Here is a 16,849-nt window from a genome sequence, read left to right as displayed (position 1 = left end):
GCTCTCTGGTCCTGTGGTAATGCCTTCAAGTAGGCAAATTTACTTAAAATCTTTTGGATTTATGCACATCAGGGTTCTGGAATTGAGAATGCTTGGTTCCTCCAACTGGAAAACAGCAGACTCAGTGAGTTTTGCTCACCATCTGTGAGTTGTGTTCATTTGTTATCTTTTACCCATTTGTGTATTCTCCTTCTCTTAGACATCCTGTCTTTACCTCATGGATTATCATATTCATCCTTACTGAAAATCAGGTATGTATTAATTTAATCTTGAGTGGTTAGCTGTGTTACCTTTATTTTCTCATTCTTGTTTTCACAGTAATCTTTTTTCTTCCTTTTTGATTTTTTTTTAAATTTATTGTAGTTGTGATATCTTTACAATATTTGACTTTAGTTTCCTTTTGGGATTCTGACTCTGACTGATTTTTGGCCATATCTGTCCTCAGCTCCTAGGATGTGCTTGAGTTCCTTTTGAGGTGCTTATCTTGCTGTGGCATGCCTGGTCACACACCACCCCAGTGACAATTCCCTTCTGCTGGGGTGATCTGACAGCAATGGTAATCCAAAGCCTCATCATTTATTTGACAGCCTTTGGCAAAATAACAGAAACAAAAAATACTGGGGAAGCAAATACCTTGAAACATATAATTTGCATAGATTTGCATGAAACAAGACAGAAAAATACAAAATCCTGCCTATTATAAAGACTTCCAGCAAGGGAGGTTAAATTTACCTTTGTTCCTTGCTGCTGCTGGAGGAAGGAGCAATGCTTGTGGGATGTGCCATGCCAGAGAAGACTGGTCACTAAGGAAGGGAAGTGTGGGTAGATGCTGAGCTTGCCCAAAGCCACATGAATGCAGGGTGAAAAGGAAGCATAATTCTGTCATTCTGCATTATTCTGGGTTCACTGAGCATCTTGTTCTGTCAGAAGCCTCAAGGATGGATTAGGAAGTTTAGTTCTGCATCCCAGGAATTTGTATTTACAATGGCTCTATATAAATGGGACTGAATATCATCCAGGTTTGAGTTACAGACATCTGGCAGAACAGAAAATGAACATTTGACAGGAATTAAGACCAATAATAAATATTTTTACCTATAAAAACTTTTATTTCTAAAGAGTTTAAATGCAAGATTAGGAAGCTTCTATGACAATACTAGCTGAATAGAATAATAAGCATTTTTAAATGAATAACTAATATAAAGCAAGTGGTATTTCACTACTCACAGTGAAACCAAAGCTCCTAAGAGAAGATTATTGGTATTGTAAGATTCTTCTTAGCCTGTGGCTCAGACAAAATTAACCTGGACATGGTTTTTAGCATATAAGTTCCAGTAACATCTTCACTTGCCTTCACTTGTGTTTGTGATCCTTGTTACTGAGAACAGAACCAAGAATTAATTGCTGTTATCTGTAAGGCATCAGGTTGTCCTTATCTCTCTGGTGGCTATTCAGATACCAGGGGTCCTACTTTTAATAGACCAGGCCAAAGAAGACCAACTGGGATGTTTCAAGACCATCCTGGTCCCAGTGTGTCCTCAGTGATGATGATAAGCAGATTGGAGCCCTTTTTTAATTAAAAAATAGAGTCAGCTTTTAATATGCCAGTGCTAATTCACCTGTTAATTTATCTCAGTTACAGAACTGGGAAGGCAGCTGTGATGGCCAAATTTTTCCTTTTATGTGGCCTTTGTGCTCTTATTATCAGCAGTAGATGCTCAGGAGGAAAGCAGTCATCTGGCATGATTGACATTGATTTTCTGCCTCAGAGAGCTTCAATGGGAGAAGGCTCAGAGCTGCACAAACAGAACAGGGTGAGCAAATAGCAGGCATTTTTCTTGCACTTGGAAGATGGAGGCCAGGTCTGTTTTGATTTCCTGTAAGTCATTGATTGTAAGGATGGGTTGACTTTTCTCACATGTGTACACAAGAAGTTTTATTCTTCTTGCTCTTTCTTCACTGCTGCCTTTTATCGTGGTAGCAGAAGGTGCTGTTGATAGAGTGATGGGAATGTCAGAAATGTGACCATGTCTCTCCAGGGAAGCTTGACCCTTCCTCAGCCTGCTTGACCCCTCCTCAGCCTGCTTGCCCTCCTGTTCATATTCGTTTTCACAGATTAAACATGAATAATAAAGCAATAGAAGTTGCTGAATGTAGAAACATTTATATTTTTATTCTAGGAGTTAGAAGCAGAGCCATTCCACTGGCCTCAGGTGGCATTTGATCAGGATCTGAGCAATAACAGATGGAAACAAATGCCACATTCTTATTATACAATAGTTTGCCTTCAAACTACATGATATCATTAGGCCATTGTCACAAAAATAAAGTCCAAAGACAGTTATACAAGGTGAGTTCAATGTGTACATTTTGCTATTTTCAGTAAAACAAAAAATGTTAGTAAGTTTCTCTCCATTTTGCTAGTATACAAGAGGTTTTACATGGTGACATTTATTTTCTGCTCTGTCCATTTGCTTAGGTCCTGGCTTGTGACAGACTGAGCCAAATCTGATGGTGCTGCAGGGGTGAACAGGGACACCAAACCAGGACCTGCAGGTTTGCTGAGTGACCTACAGCTCAGCTGGGAGGTTATCAGTAACCCAAAGTTACTGATAGACATGACCAGCCCTGGAAAGGGCAGTGCCATTTCTACATGAGACATCAGGTTTAATTTGCCCTTAAAAGTCCTAGGGTCTATTCCATTTATGCTCAGTCCTGCCTTTGCTCTGACATCATCAAGGGCTCTGCTTTCACACGGTGAGGGAACTGCACATAGCTACATCATGTTCCAGTCCTGTCTTTCCCTTCGATTTATTCCGAGACCTGAACAATTTCCTCCAGCTTTAATGGCTTCATTTCTCTTTTGTGAAATGTGAAGGTGTTTTTGCCTACCAACCTGATGGTGGTACTGCAGAGATTTGTTAATTGTGAAACATTTCAGCTTTATAAAGCAGCATGAAATTGATGGATGATATTTTCCTGAACCAGACAGGCCCAGACTCCAAAGTGGAACTTGACACCAAAAGTTTGTAGAGCTAGATTTCTTGCATTATTATTTTGAAATATTTACCAGGGCAAGATACAGGGAGTTGGTTCATCCTTCACAAAAATCCTTCTGTTTGTGTTGTTCCAATTTGGTCGGTATAGCCACATCAAACTGTTTGAACTGATCTCCTAAGAAAACTAAAAGCTGAAAGATGAGTTTCATCCTGGCTTGCACTGACAAGTATCTCTGCACAGAACTGATTAGGCATGATCCATACACCTCTGGGTCCCTCTCCTTGGCTGCTTCCATGCACATCTAAGGATGCTGGTGTTACAGAGATCCCGGGCGTTCGCTGCTCCACGCCCGTTTTCTTTGCGCTGTCATTGTGGGGAAGGGGAGGGGCCAGCTGATGCAAGTCTCATTTCCTGGTGTTTACCAGTCTGTGTCTCTGCAACCTATTTTTAAATGTGCAGGAGGGGAATAAATACGGAGCGCTGTGTAAGTAAGAATCAGTTTCTGGAAAACCCAGACTTCCACAATGTTTTCTGGTTTTTATTTTTTTGGTCAGTTGTCTGGTTTGATTGCAAACTACTTTCTAGCTGACATCTTTCAATACCCAGAACCTCCCAGTTACTCCAGTTCTTCTTTTCCCCTTAAGAGGTTGGTTATGTTTGCAAGTACAGCTGCAGTGGATTATGAATTCAATATAAAGCTAGATAAAACTGTGGGGATTTTTGCCATAGCTTCCTAAATCAACATTCTAGGTAGCTGGACTAAGTGGAACACATGATTTTGTCTTGTTTCTCTGAGGAAATGAATTTATTCATGAAAGCATGAGTCACCGTGCAGTATTCCAAGCCAAACCCATTCCCTTGATGCAACTCTGGAATCTTACTCATTTACTTAGGAACTACACGAAATGGGAAGCTCTGATAAATGGCATGCACTTAACTATACAATGCTGCTTTCCTTTTGGACAGAGACACTTTTCCAGCATTTCAGACCTTTTATATCTGGTTGATGCTCTGTGTGATAGCAGATTATGCATTCTCTCCCCACTAAAAATCACTGTGTCCAAACTTTCATTTCTGTGAATCGGAATTCCAAGTTACATTGCTGGAAAGTCGGCATCCTATGGGGAAGAAATTGCTGGGCCATACCAACCACTGCAGAAAGCTGAGAGCACTTCTCAACATTACAGATACACAGACTTGGTGGAGGGACCTACAGATGACTATATAATAAGTGATAATCCCTTCCTTGGAGGAGGAAGATGAAGTTTAACTTGCAGTTCAACAGAGGCAGCAGTAGAATGGAGACAGGAAACCAGGTGCTTTCATTTTGGTTCCCACATTTGGGCCGCCCCTGAGACTCCTTAAAGAGCTGCAGCTGGGCTGGCTGAGCCCTAGGGAGGTAGTCCTGATGGGTGATGTTGGCTTCTGTTGCAGACCTCAACTCTTCTGTTCTTCTCAGAGGGGAAAAATAACTTCACTGCTTCTGCACAAGGTATTCTTTTAAATATTTGGTTTTGTGTTTGTTGTTGGCAGCTCTGTAGGTAGGTACAGAGCCCCTGGCAAAAGACATGCCTGTGGTCCACGGGTGCTGTTACCAGGTTACCAGGCAGAGTTTTAAATGTCATTTATATCCTGTGTGATGCCAGCAGAGCCCTCTGGTCATATGTATGTTCAAAGTGTGGTTTGCTAGGAAGGGAAGAGTGATTTCTTTTTCTTTCCAGGAAAGAGTTGCTTTGTAGTCCAAATTTCCTTCCACACCTTTTTAATTTTAAGTGCCTGTATTTCTTAATTAAAGCATGGTGTGTTGCACCATGATTCTGTACCAAAGGTTTGAACTATGGCAGTGATTCCAAGGAAAAATGAAGATGAGTAGAGAAAGATGCAGCCTCAATTGCTATCAGGCAATAGTTTTTGACCCAGCTTCATTATGCAAGCTGTAGTGAGATCATTAATACACTTCAGGCAAGCACCAAGCTGAACATCTCTGTTAGGAGCACAGCTTTGCAGCACAGGCATTGTAAAGGCACACAGCAGAAAGAGCTCATCAGCTAAGAGGCAGAATGAACCAGGGGGTTGAAAGTGGTGAAGCAGAATAATTGCCAAATATGGTTCTTGATTTGGCATGCTGTGTTTTACAAGAATATTGCACAAATACCAACTCTTATCTCCCTTGATTAATTTAGGGGTTTTATTTATACTCAAGTTTTAAATAGAAAACAAAAGGTTGCTTCTTGCTTATGGACTGCCAATGAATTGTTTGCACAATGCTATGTTAAGTGTGGCATTTCTGACTTGTGTTCCCTCTGTGCCTCTATTTGGATGAAATTGCACAAATGTTTAGCAAACATTTGCAGGGCACGACCTCCCTGTTTTGCAAACCGTGGTGAGTCTTGTTTAAGGAGAAGAATATTACCAAAGGGAGGAAGAGAGGAAGTATGACTTTTAGCTCCTGTGGGGAGGTCCTGATTCTTACAGAGCCTCGTGGTTCTCCAAGCTGGGCCCTATAGTAAGAGGAGCAGCATGCCTGTGTCCTGGGTGCTAAGTGCAAGGTACAAGCATTTCTCACAAGCCACCTCAATCCTGTGTTGTTTTTCTCATGGCTCAATGCAAAATTGGTTGTATCCCTGAACCTTATGCAGTTCTGGCTTTAAGAGGCAATACCTCAGTTTTGGAGCCCTTTAAAAGATGCCATGTGATGAAAATGTGAGATGCTGGGAGACAGTATCATGTGTTCTGTGTGTGTGTGTGCACAGAGCTGGATTTATGGAGGCTGGGTCTTCTGAACAGTTCACTCTCCATTACAGTCTCCACATCTTTTTTGCTAGTTGTACAACATTTCTGCTTTATGCATCCTATAGGTTGTGTGTTTGTGTGATATTTAATACTGTGATGTCAGAAGGGAAAAGATACCTGCATGCTTTATCTTTTGCTCAGTCTGTGAGGGCAAACAGTGTCTGGAGTAGCAACAGGGCTGTGCAGTCCCCTGGGGCAGAATTAACTCCCTGCCTCTTGAGGAGCCTTTGGGCAGCTGCTGGGGCAGTGGGGCTCACCCATTGCTTCGCTCTCGGCCTCTGGACCAAAATGTTTGCAGTCTGGGCAGTGCCAGTTTGTAAAAATGTCAGCATTAGAATTTGAGAGACACAGGACAGACCAGAGCCCAGGTTTTTGACTGCTGGGAAGTGATGTGGTGTGTCCATGTGTTCTGACAGATGGAACCAGGACTGTTGCTTTCTTTATGAAATATCCTTCTGTGCATGTGTTTGGCTGCTAACCCAGCGTTCCTCATTTTTGAATCTCATAAACTCTTTGGTGGCACAGACTTTGAAAATAAATCTGTTTCAATCTGAAACTTTTGGAGCTTCTTCTTCAGGTTTGGACTTGAAAAGTGAAGTCAAGGCTGTGGTACTCAATAAATTCTGGAAAATTCTGGATTAAGGCTATGTCTTTAGTGTTCTATTTGTATGTTTAGATGTGATATTGAGCATGCATTCTTTGGGTAATAATCTTAGGCTTGCAGCCCCTTGTAAAATGTACTCCATTACGAACATCTGGAGACTGGGAGTCAGTAGTGTGTTAGGTTATGGAGAAAATTAAAATGAAAAAATCTCTGCAATGTTTCATATCTCCTAGGCAAAAGTTACTGAGGTGCAGTTAGTTTGGTGCATAACCCTTGTAAGAGTTCTCAGGCATATAAGAGCAGCCAAAAATAGCTCCTTGGAAGGTCAAGGAAGGCATCCTTTCTGCTTGTGGGTAGCTTTACTTTTCCATCCTGAAAACATCTATATGCCTTAAGGTAAGCAAGAAAGAAGGGATGGAAAGAAAATAGAACATCAGAATAGGCATGGATGGCAGCCAGAGCCCATGTTACATGTTCCTATGTTCATGTGGCACTGCCAGCCTTGGAGTTTGTTTTGTACATGAATTGGAGAAAGCCTGCATTAACTTCTAAACCAGGTTTCAGAGACAGAGTGGCCAAATGAAGGTTGGATTCAGTCTCTTTCATGGGTGAACAACAGCAAGAGGAATCCTTTTGTTTTAAAATGGAGCCATAGGCTCACATCCAAGTGGTTTTAAGCTTCTGACTGACCCTGGAGCCTGGAAGAAATTTCAGCTTGTCAGACCGAGTGTTCTCTTTGGCCTGATGTCTGCATGCTGAGACAGAGTTTATGAGAAGCTTTTATAGCAAATCCCAAAGTCAGTCACCACAGAACACGTTAATTATTGAGTAGGCAAGGGCTAATGTGAGAGGGAAAGGTTCTGTCGTGCTCTGCTGTATTAATCTCCTCCCCCGCCCCTTCCTGCCCAAATCCTCCTGGTTAATCAGGTTATGTTTGCCCTATTTCTCTGGGGAGCATGCAGAATGCAGTGTTGCTACAAATGGAGGAAGCAAAGGAGGAGAAGGGCATGCAGGAAACAAGAGTGGGTAGAGAATGCTTCAGAAATGAAAGCCTCACTCTGACAGGGTTCCCAAGCTCCCAGCAGGACTGTGCCATGTCTCTGTGCCCTGTCACACTTGCTGACATGCACGGTCCCGCATCCCAGGCGTGTGCCAAAGGACGTAAAGGGGAACCTGTCTGCCTGCACTCAGCCTGGGATGCTGGTGGTCTCTGTGGCCAGCAGCTCCCTTGCCCAGCACCCACCCACAGCCCATTCCAGCTGAGAGCCCCTGGTGGGGAAGCTGATGTCCCTGAGGAGGAGTAGCTGATGTTCCCTTGGAGCTGGGGCTGCCTGCCATTAGCCCGAAGTGCAGGTGGTTAATCCTGGGGAGGCAGTGTGTGCTGTGTGCTTCTGGGCTGTCACACAGCCTTTCATTCTGGCCACACTCATCCCCTCGGGTATGTGGCTGCAAGCCACAAGAAAAGAGCACAGATGGACCCAGCAAAGTAAAATGCAGCTATGATAAGCAGGAAGCCAGCACAGACCTCTTTCCTAGCAAATCTAAGTTTCCTCTTAATCTGGAGGTCCTGGAGTTTAGCTGTGAGTGTGCTATGATTAGGGTGGTTCTCCATATGGGTTTGTGCCCAGAAATGCTCTGATATGACTGGGAGACTGCAGTCCAAAGCTCTTCTGTGCCCAGTGTTGAAACCCAAAGCTTGCAGCTGAAACTGTTCCAAGAATGGGCAAAATTGCTTATTCTGAAGTCAGGGTCTGATCAGCCTTAGGAGAACTGGGTAAATCTTGATGCAGTGACTTGAGTAATTTTGGGACTGTGGTAGATAATTCAGAAGGATGTAGAGTTGCAGGTCTGTGTGTGCATTTGTTGTCTTGAGGTGAATTTATCCAAAAGCTCAAAGCCAAGCCTTTCTAGACCAAATGACAAAGCTTCAGGGAGTTTATATGTAACCCTCTGGGCCTGGCTCAGAATCAACTGAATGTCAGACCATGCTTGCATTTCACTTGTGCCAGGAAATGCCAAGCCACACAAACATTGCCTAATTCAAGTTTGATCAGAAAAAAATGTGTGCTAATGTCTTTACAGTTTGGTGGGAGAGGGCATGGGTGTTAATGTCTTTGAATTGTGTTTTAATGTTTCTACCAACTTGAAGACTTTGTTACAGACTCCTGAAATAGACAAATGGGTCTGCACAAGCCTGAGTTTCTGATCTTTGAGGGAAAATGACAGGTTCAAGGGGGGATGTATGGAGGTGGTTTGGGAAGGCCATAGCTTCCTAGTGCCTCAGTCAGTGGGGAAAGGAGGAGAGCAACACGTGGCTGGGAGTTTAGGGTAAAAGGAGGCTGTATCCTCCAAAACCTTGTGAGAGAAACCCCACAGGAATATGCCCCAGTGGACACTCTGTCCCTTCCTTGGGATGAAGTTGCAGGACTCCTCTGTCTCCTTTATGGACACTGACTTCCCATAGCATGGTTTTTCCACAGTTTTGAGTGCTGGTTTCTTTGCTTGGATCACAGTGCACTGTTTCTTTGAGAGACATGGATTATTAGAGGAGGTTTTTAGCACCTCTCCTTGTTCATAGCATGTGTCAGAAATATTTCTGTAGCTCAAAATCAGGTGAGTGCTCTAAGGCGTTCTTCCAAAAGCATAAACATTGGCAGATGCAAACCTGAGCCAGTAAATCCTGGAGCTGTAGCATGTTCACATGATTCCACATTCCCCAGCACAGAGCAGTGCCAACTGGGTGGCCACAGACTCCATAAGAATGAAGACAGGCAGGAAATGAACCTCCAGAAATCATTCCTGGGCAGCAGAGGGCTGTGCTGAAAGGAAGGCACAGCAGCCCTGAGCTGTGGCAGGGACACAGGTGCCTTCAAGCCACGTGGGGATCCCAGCAGCCTTGTTGCCTCAGCACAGTGCCACTGGAAATGTGTGCTGGGCTCTCCAGAACTTGCTGATGCCTCAATGGCCATGGGCTGGTGGCACATTGCTGCAGGACCAGCCACCAGCTCTGGTGGTTTTGCTGTGCTTGGGCATCCTCTGTGCATCCTTTTTCCAGCTCTGTGGAGAAACTGGGGCACGGTGCTGCCTTGGTCTCACTGCAGCAGGCCCGTGGCATTCCTGGCCCAAAGAGCACATCTCATAAATTGTTTTTGGGTTGACAGTTTGGTACTGTCAGGTAAAAAGCTGTCAGTTGCACAAATCTCCTTTTTCTCCCCTACCTGCCTACACACTAGGTCCCCAGAATTACATGCCTTCCTTAAAAAATCAGAATTTAGCATCTGGTGTGCTTCTAATTGACTTTGTCTTCTAAAACCTGAATTTCTGCTTCCAAGAATCTTATTTATAAGTGAGGAACTGTTTGTTTGTTCACCAAGCCCCAGGACTCCAGAAGAAAGCAGAGCTGCAGCAGTGTCTCGCCCCTGGTAGCACTGAAATGAAGCAGGAAGGAAAAAACCTGCACTGAGAGGGTGAGCCAGGAGGCAGGGCTGGAACACTGGCCCCATTGTTTGACTTCTGCTGGAGCCCGTGGATGTGGCTGCATGTCCCAAGGAGCAGTGTGTTACAAATGCATAGTTCATGGTGTGCACACCGATCAAAGCACAAGGGAATTGCTCAACAGTGGTGTGCAAGTAGTAGAGGTTGTGAAAGAGGTTCAACAAAAAGAAATATCAACGCTCTAAAGTTCAAAGCTCTGCTCGTATGATCTGGTTTTAGGTGAGAAAGAAATAGGAAGTTTAGAGATGAAGAAATCACTATCTTGCTGATAGTGGCTTTGATAGGGGCTGTAGCTATACTAATTTCTGTTTCCAGTGAAGTTTTTAACCACTTAAAACTCTAGGCATCTAATGCACTGAAGGTCTGATTTTGTAGAAAATACTGGTGCAAAACATCTACTAAAGTCAGGGCACTAAAAAAAAAATACATAAGTTTTAGGAACATTGATACAATAGCAGGGAATTCATTCAATCCACAGAGTTCTTCACAAGATCCATAGGGCTGGATCAGATAGGGCTGGAGCATCTTTATTAATAAAAAATATAATTATTTTAATCTAAAATTTCTCATCATTTCCACACAGTTCTGCTGAACACATGACATGGAATTTGGAGAGTGTGGAAAAAAAAAGTTAAGATTTAATAATGTAACATATATTAAAGTGTCAGTTCTGATGTGCAGTTTCATGTATCCTACAGAGATCAGGTTCTTGGAAATTAGGTACTTCACGTCTGGACAGTACTTTTTAAGCCTTTTTAAGCTGTGGCACAGTTTCTCTGAAGTTTATTGTCCTCAGATTGACTTAATCTGTCTGGAAACCTCAAGCAGAGTCATAAGGTCTTTATTTTGTATGAAATCTTGAATGTGGGTGTGTGATCAAGTTGGTAGATGCTTAATATTGGCCAATGTATTAAAGAGTTTGTTGCAGTTCTAGTACTTAAAATGTAAGTAACTTGCCTGTGATAAAGAGAAACTTCTTGTGTCAAGTGGAAACAAGTTTCTTTTCCTATGATTTCTGTCCTTTTGAGGGAGGATATAACATCTAGTTCCTCTGAAATGAGTATAATCACTGCTATCTCCTTCTGACAAAGAAATACAAAAATCAAATCGTGCTTCCCAGAAAGTATTGATAGCCTGCCCAAATTACCTGAAAATGCCTGTAATCTCAACCTTGTAACTGGACTAAAGATGTCATTAGAGGCCTGCTGTAAAAATAGTTGTGCAAGGCCTTTAATATGAAAATTAGTTTGAACTTTGTTCTAGTCCCATTTCCTGGCTTTATGTAACCTGCTATTATTATGTGTAAGTAATGGGGAGGAAAAATCCAACATATCCAAAAGTAAGGTCAACCACTGGACTCTGGACTGCTTGATGTAGTGTTTCCACAGATGGAAAAAATACTTCAGGGTTAAAGCTTTGCCTTTGCAATCTTTAAATTATATGCACCTAAAAAGAGCCTGAGGGCTTGCCTGGGTGATGCTTTTTGTTCATGTAGCTGTGGCACTTCCACCAGGGCTCCTTCCATAGTCAGCCAAGAGAAGTCATTCCATGGATTCATCCTTGGGAAGAGCTGAAATTTGTTTCTCTTCTCCTTAGATGAGTTTTTAACCCAAGTCATTTGGAGACTCTTGGAGATGTGTGAGTGGATCCTTGCACACAGAAGACAAGCTTGTTTGACCTGAGAATGTTTGCACATCTCTTGCAATTTACCTGTGGACCCTCTGCAGGTTTTATCTTCCCTGAGAGTAAGAAGAGCCCAGCTTTGATGAGCTGAAGTTAGCTCTTGTCACTATCCTTTCTACTTCTCATCCACTCAGTCTTCTTCTATATGGTATTGGAAGTCAGGAACAATTTAAACAAAATAGCCAATTCCTCTGGGACATCTTGGTGAAAAACAAACCTCTGTCTGTGACCTAGATCCAGTGAAGTTTTGAATTATTTAGATTACATCTTGCAGATGATGCAGGGAACTTGGGTTTTGGAGAATGTTCTTTTAGGTTGAATTAGGTAATGTTTTTTTCTTTAGAAAGTTTGATGTCTTGGGTCAGCTGAAGAGCTCTCACCATTGCTACTGACTTTTTGATCGCATAAATATTCTTAATAGCTGATGGTAACCTTGGGAAATGACAGATCCTAGGTGTTGTCCCTGATCAGTTTTTTTCCCTCGTGCTGTTGTTTGGCTGATGCAGATTCCAAAACAGCTGTACAGGTTGTGTGTGCAGCTACCAAGGTTTGGGCCCTGTGCTGCCCAGTACCCTCCTGCCAAGCAGTGTCACCAGGGATGGATTTTAAAGTAAGAATTTTAATCCTGCTGCATCCAGTGGGAGTTAGATGCACAAATACTTGCTTATAAATTGTACCAGGCAGGAAGGGAAGCTGCAGACAGAGCTTGGGGCTCTGGCTCACGGCGCTGCTCTCTGGAGATGCCATATGGCTCATGCTGCACCAGGATCTGTGGTGCTCCTGCAAGGCACACAGTGCTGCAGCAGGGCAGCTCACCCCGCCCTTTAAAAGTGACAGTGCTATCGCCGTGTCAGTCAGCTGAAAGTGAGTAACATGAACTACTTATCTGATTTATTAGCGTGAGTTAGTGCAGTTAGTCCAGTGCTTCCAGCTGTAGGAAGAAGTTTGGGCAGGGACTTGCCCTGCTGCTGCCAGGAAGAGAAAACAGGAATGTGATAAAGCTCTGAAGCCTTGGAGTTTGGAGTCTGGCTTTTGAGATTAACCTTTATATGAATCATAGTCATTTCTTGGTCTAACAGCAGTGCCTTGGCAGGGAGATTTGCATGGAACTGCGAGCAGCTGTGTCTGCATTAACAGCCTGCGTGCCTTAAAGGGGGCTGGATACTGAGCAAACAGTTGATAGTAAGGACCTGACATCCTCTTTGTATGTGTGCTGGAGGTTTTATTTCTGGCAAATTCCAGTCTTGTCCTGTAGACTGACACACGCTGGTGACTGGAGTTCACCTCTGGTTTACTTTCAGACCAGGGAAATCTGCTCTCAGACTGCCACGTCATCTGAACCAAAGCTCAGTGACCACTACCACTCGGGAGATTTTGCTTTAAGAGTTTGTCTGTGATGTGATTAAAATGCAAACGTAGTCGGTGCCCGGGAGCTCCGAGCTGTGTTGTGTAACACAGCAGTGTGTGCTGTAGGGCTGTCTAATTATAGCATCAGATTCTGATTGTGGAGAGCTCGATATTTATCACTTAAAAGGGGGTTGTGGGTGATGTTTGAGGGGCAGCAATACTGAAATAATGCAATGAGCTGAGGCAGCAGCACGAGTGCCAGAGCAGGAGGGGTGCCTCCCTCGCAGGCTGTCTGTAGCCTGGCACCCGTGGCTCCTGCTGGCGCCGGGCATCGCCGGCTGCGCAGGAAATGGAGCTGTGTTGCATAAAGGGGAGCGACGGCTGTGAGTCAGGGCTGCAAGGGAGAGGCGTTCTTGCAGGGAACGAAATGTCAGCGTTCAAATGGCAGGGTTCTGAGCAGGGCTGTGCTGTGCCCTGTAGGATCAAACAGGAGTCTGACTAGGGCAGAAATGAAACTGCTTTCTGCTCGTCTTTCTGAGCTTTTTCTCACTCATGTCTGTGGGTTTTCCTGTGGTGGAAAAAGCATTGGGTTGTTCTAGACATGAATTGTGATAGGAGATGCAGATCACCAATGGACTGAACCAAGCTGGCAGGAATTCAGCCACCAGATTGAGAAGTGCAGCTTCTCTATCTGATACTTCTTCCAGCTCAGACTCTCCTGGGCACAATCAACTTTATGGCTGTTGACACCGACACATTGAACCCTTCTGTGGACAAAGATCTCTTGGAGCAAAAGGACGAGGTAGAGCCCCCATACCTGCTGGCAGGGACCTGGTTCTGGCTGCCTGATGCCAGCTGTGTCTGGGGGAGAGCACTGAGCCAAGTCCACAGTGATAAGAGGCTGCAGAAGGTGCTTTTCTGCATCTCTGTGCACATGCACCCCCAGAAGTCGGGTCTGTGTTTGTGAGTCTGTGACAGGTCCAGCTGCACCCAGGCAGGGTCTGTGTGCCAGGTCAGCTTTGCTCACGCTTCCCTGCTGTCTCCCTAGGAATCTGCTATTTCTGAATGTAGCACAGAGCTCCACAGGCCTGTGGCATTCTCTGCGTGGGTACAGGGAACAGCTGCAGGGCACAGTGCCTGATTCGCACTAGGATGCTGTGGTGTGGTGTAACTTCCTCAGCAGCAGCTCTCCACACTGAGATTTCTTCTGGCTGTTCTCCAAGGGTACTGAAGCAGTTACTGACCCCCATGGAGACAGGGCTGTGCCTTTAGGGCACCTCTGTTTCCATCTAAGGTGGCAGGAAAACTCGCTCTTTCTTCTGTGTCTCCAGATATGGAGTCTGGGGATTGGCAGTGCTTTGTCCCAGCTCCCACCAGCTTGGGCATGGCAGGGAGCTCTCAGGGAGGGCTTCAGAGCACATCTGTGGCCTCGGAAACCAGGCTGCCCACACTAAATGGGGGTGGGGGGTTAGGGATCAAGGCTGGGCTCTGCCAGCCATGCTGCCAGGACACTTTTCCAGCGTCATGGTTCCTCCAGGGCTGGTATCCCTGAGGCCTTGTTCCCATCCCAGCCCCACAAAAGGCAGTTGCTGCTGCAGGAGCAGGGTGACAGGGGGAGCAGAGGGGGTACAAAGCAACCATTTCCCTGAGAGAGATGTCTCCACCTAGGTGTCTGTCATTATACTTATCTGAGCAGGGGCTGGCAATGGCTAGCAGCACTAAATTTGGGGCTGGTAAGGGAATGAACACCACTGTTTTTGGGGTTGGTTTCTTTTCTGTCCCCTCATGTGTTTTGGTATGAAATTGTGTGGCACAGGGTCAGCTTGTCAGTGGTATGGCTGGGTAATGAGGTTCAAAGCTGCTCTTGTCTGTCTCCTCTCATGAGAGAATGATCAGCACCAATAAAACTGCTGGCAATCTCTGCTTTCCAGATGGGAATGCCTGTGCCTGGCTGAGATCTGGGATCATCCCCCTTTCTCGAACTAAAAGGGTTGCCAGTCCTGTGATGTGAAGTCTAGAAATTGTGGCATGAAGGGCTTCCTGGAAAGAGAGTATGATGGGGAGGGATTTCCTGCCTCCCCGGGGAAAAATAGGACCTTGCTTAAGGACTGGATTACAGCTCTGACACTGGTTCTGGTTTACCACGGTGGAGTGTGGAGTTGGTGTTTGCTCAATATAAAGTAGTGGTTATCACCTGAGAATGGTAATCACAAAACTGAATTGTAACCCCTGTGTTTGTCTTTGGCCTGTTGTGTGTGTTTGCTTTTGTTAAGGCAAGGTGAGGAGCTGTGCCCAAGGGAGTGGCAAGCCATGGAGAAAGCACCTAGGATCCTTGTCCAAGACTGAGGTCCCTAAAGAAACATTCCACTGCCTGCTGCAAAACAGCACAAACCAGTTTGGGAGCTTTGCCTGGGGGGTGAGGGAGGCAGAAGGACCATGACGGTGCAATTTCCTGATCTCTGCAGCGCTGCAGGGCAAAAGGAAACATTCTGGTTTTGGTGACATAATGTCTTGGTACAGAGACCTCTTCCCCCATCCTGTGCCACGCTGCTGTGAAGCATTTTGCAGTTATTTGCTTCATGTGGGTTTTGCAGAACAGGGTGGTTGGTGCTTACCAGATTGATACCTGCTGCCTGCCTCTGGCCCAGCAGTCTTTGTCCTGCTGAGTCACGCCTGGCAGAGCCTTGATGCCAGCCTTGCTCCGAGTCCCTCCTGCCGCTGTTTCCCTTCGTGATCAGCTCGTGACAGGAGCGGAGGTGAGCCGTGCCCAGGCTCGGGGATTGTCACTTGGGGACCGCGTGGCTTTACAGCTCGGCATTTATTTCCTTGACATGCTATCTGCAGCTGGGCAAAGGTAGAAGTGGGGGGAGTGCTTACGGGGAAGTGGCTGCTGTGGGGCTGTTAAATTGGAGTTGTCAATTCCGATCATGGGACGTGCTGCATGTCAAAGTTCCCATCAATGCTGTTTTATCTGGATCAGCCCATCAGCTGCAGGTGGAGAGGCTGCAGGTGAGCTCAGGGAGGATGCCAACACTGGAAGTCCCACCTGAGGCCAACATTCCCTCTGTGGTACCTGGAGAGAGGCAGCCTCTGCCCCAAAAAGTCTGGTCACCTCTGGCTGATTCCCAAAGTTTTTGAGTCTTGTCACTTTAGCAGAAGCTTTAGCTTGGGTATGCTCCAATGCTTCCCTCTTTTCTCTGGAACTTGCAGTTGGGGTCCTGTTGAGATTCTGCAGACATGGCTTAGGGTTTAGGGGATGAGGTGTAGAGCTGTGGGTGCACATAGATAGTGTTGGCAACCAAGTCCTGGGGAGGTTACACAGAAGGGATCTGGGATTCCCAGGCCATGAGGTGCTTGGCCATGGTGTCCAAATGTGGTGGAGACAGCATTCTGCCAAAGAGGTGATGGGCAGTCCTGTGGGTGAGCACACAGGGCAGGAGCTCGCTTGAGGAGGGTGGTGCAGGGACGTGGGGATGTCAGCAGTGCTTGAGGCTGCTTCTGCTGGGTGCAGGAATCCTAATAAAGTGATGGTTTGTCAGCATGTGCCTGTGAGTGGATTTAGAGTGGAAGGGGGTGGAGTGGGGCTGTGTGGAAGGTGATGCTCTAGAGAAACAAAGCTGTGTCCAGGTTTATGGGTATTTGGGGGGAAGCTGCCTTCAGCAAATTCAGATTATACTGATAGTTTGTGAGGGCTGTGAGATAATAAAGCAACAGGATCTTGGCATGCATGAAGGACAGGGTCTAAGTCCAGGATGTTATCTTAGGGATATGCTGACACCTGAACTAAAGTAGTTTGGCTTTTCCACAATGAAGGGTATGTGGACTTTTATGGGGAGAAGAAGACCAGAGGGTTGTCAGGTTTTGGAGGGGATGGAAATGTTCCTGGGGGGAAACACAGCAGCTGAGAGCATGTGGCTGTGTAAGTGG

General features: G+C 45.3%; 1 long non-coding RNA gene across 4 annotated transcripts in view; it reads left to right on the top strand.

The window, feature by feature from the left end:
- Positions 1-257: 257 nt before the first annotated feature.
- The window catches only part of LOC146767308 (uncharacterized), a 40,785-nt gene continuing 24,193 nt past the window's right edge, over positions 258-16,849 (top strand). Inside the window, exons 1-2 of one of the 4 annotated variants that reach the window (XR_014955962.1) lie at positions 4,499-12,439; positions 13,538-15,678. This is a non-coding gene — a long non-coding RNA (uncharacterized LOC146767308). The other 3 variants (XR_014955963.1, XR_014955965.1, XR_014955964.1) reach the window with 3 other exon arrangements.

The sequence above is a fragment of the Lonchura striata genome, chromosome 5 (genome assembly GCF_050655825.1).
Source record: "Lonchura striata isolate lonStrDom1 chromosome 5, ASM5065582v1, whole genome shotgun sequence".
Taxonomy (NCBI): domain Eukaryota; kingdom Metazoa; phylum Chordata; class Aves; order Passeriformes; family Estrildidae; genus Lonchura; species Lonchura striata.
This window is presented reverse-complemented; position numbering and strand designations above follow the sequence as displayed.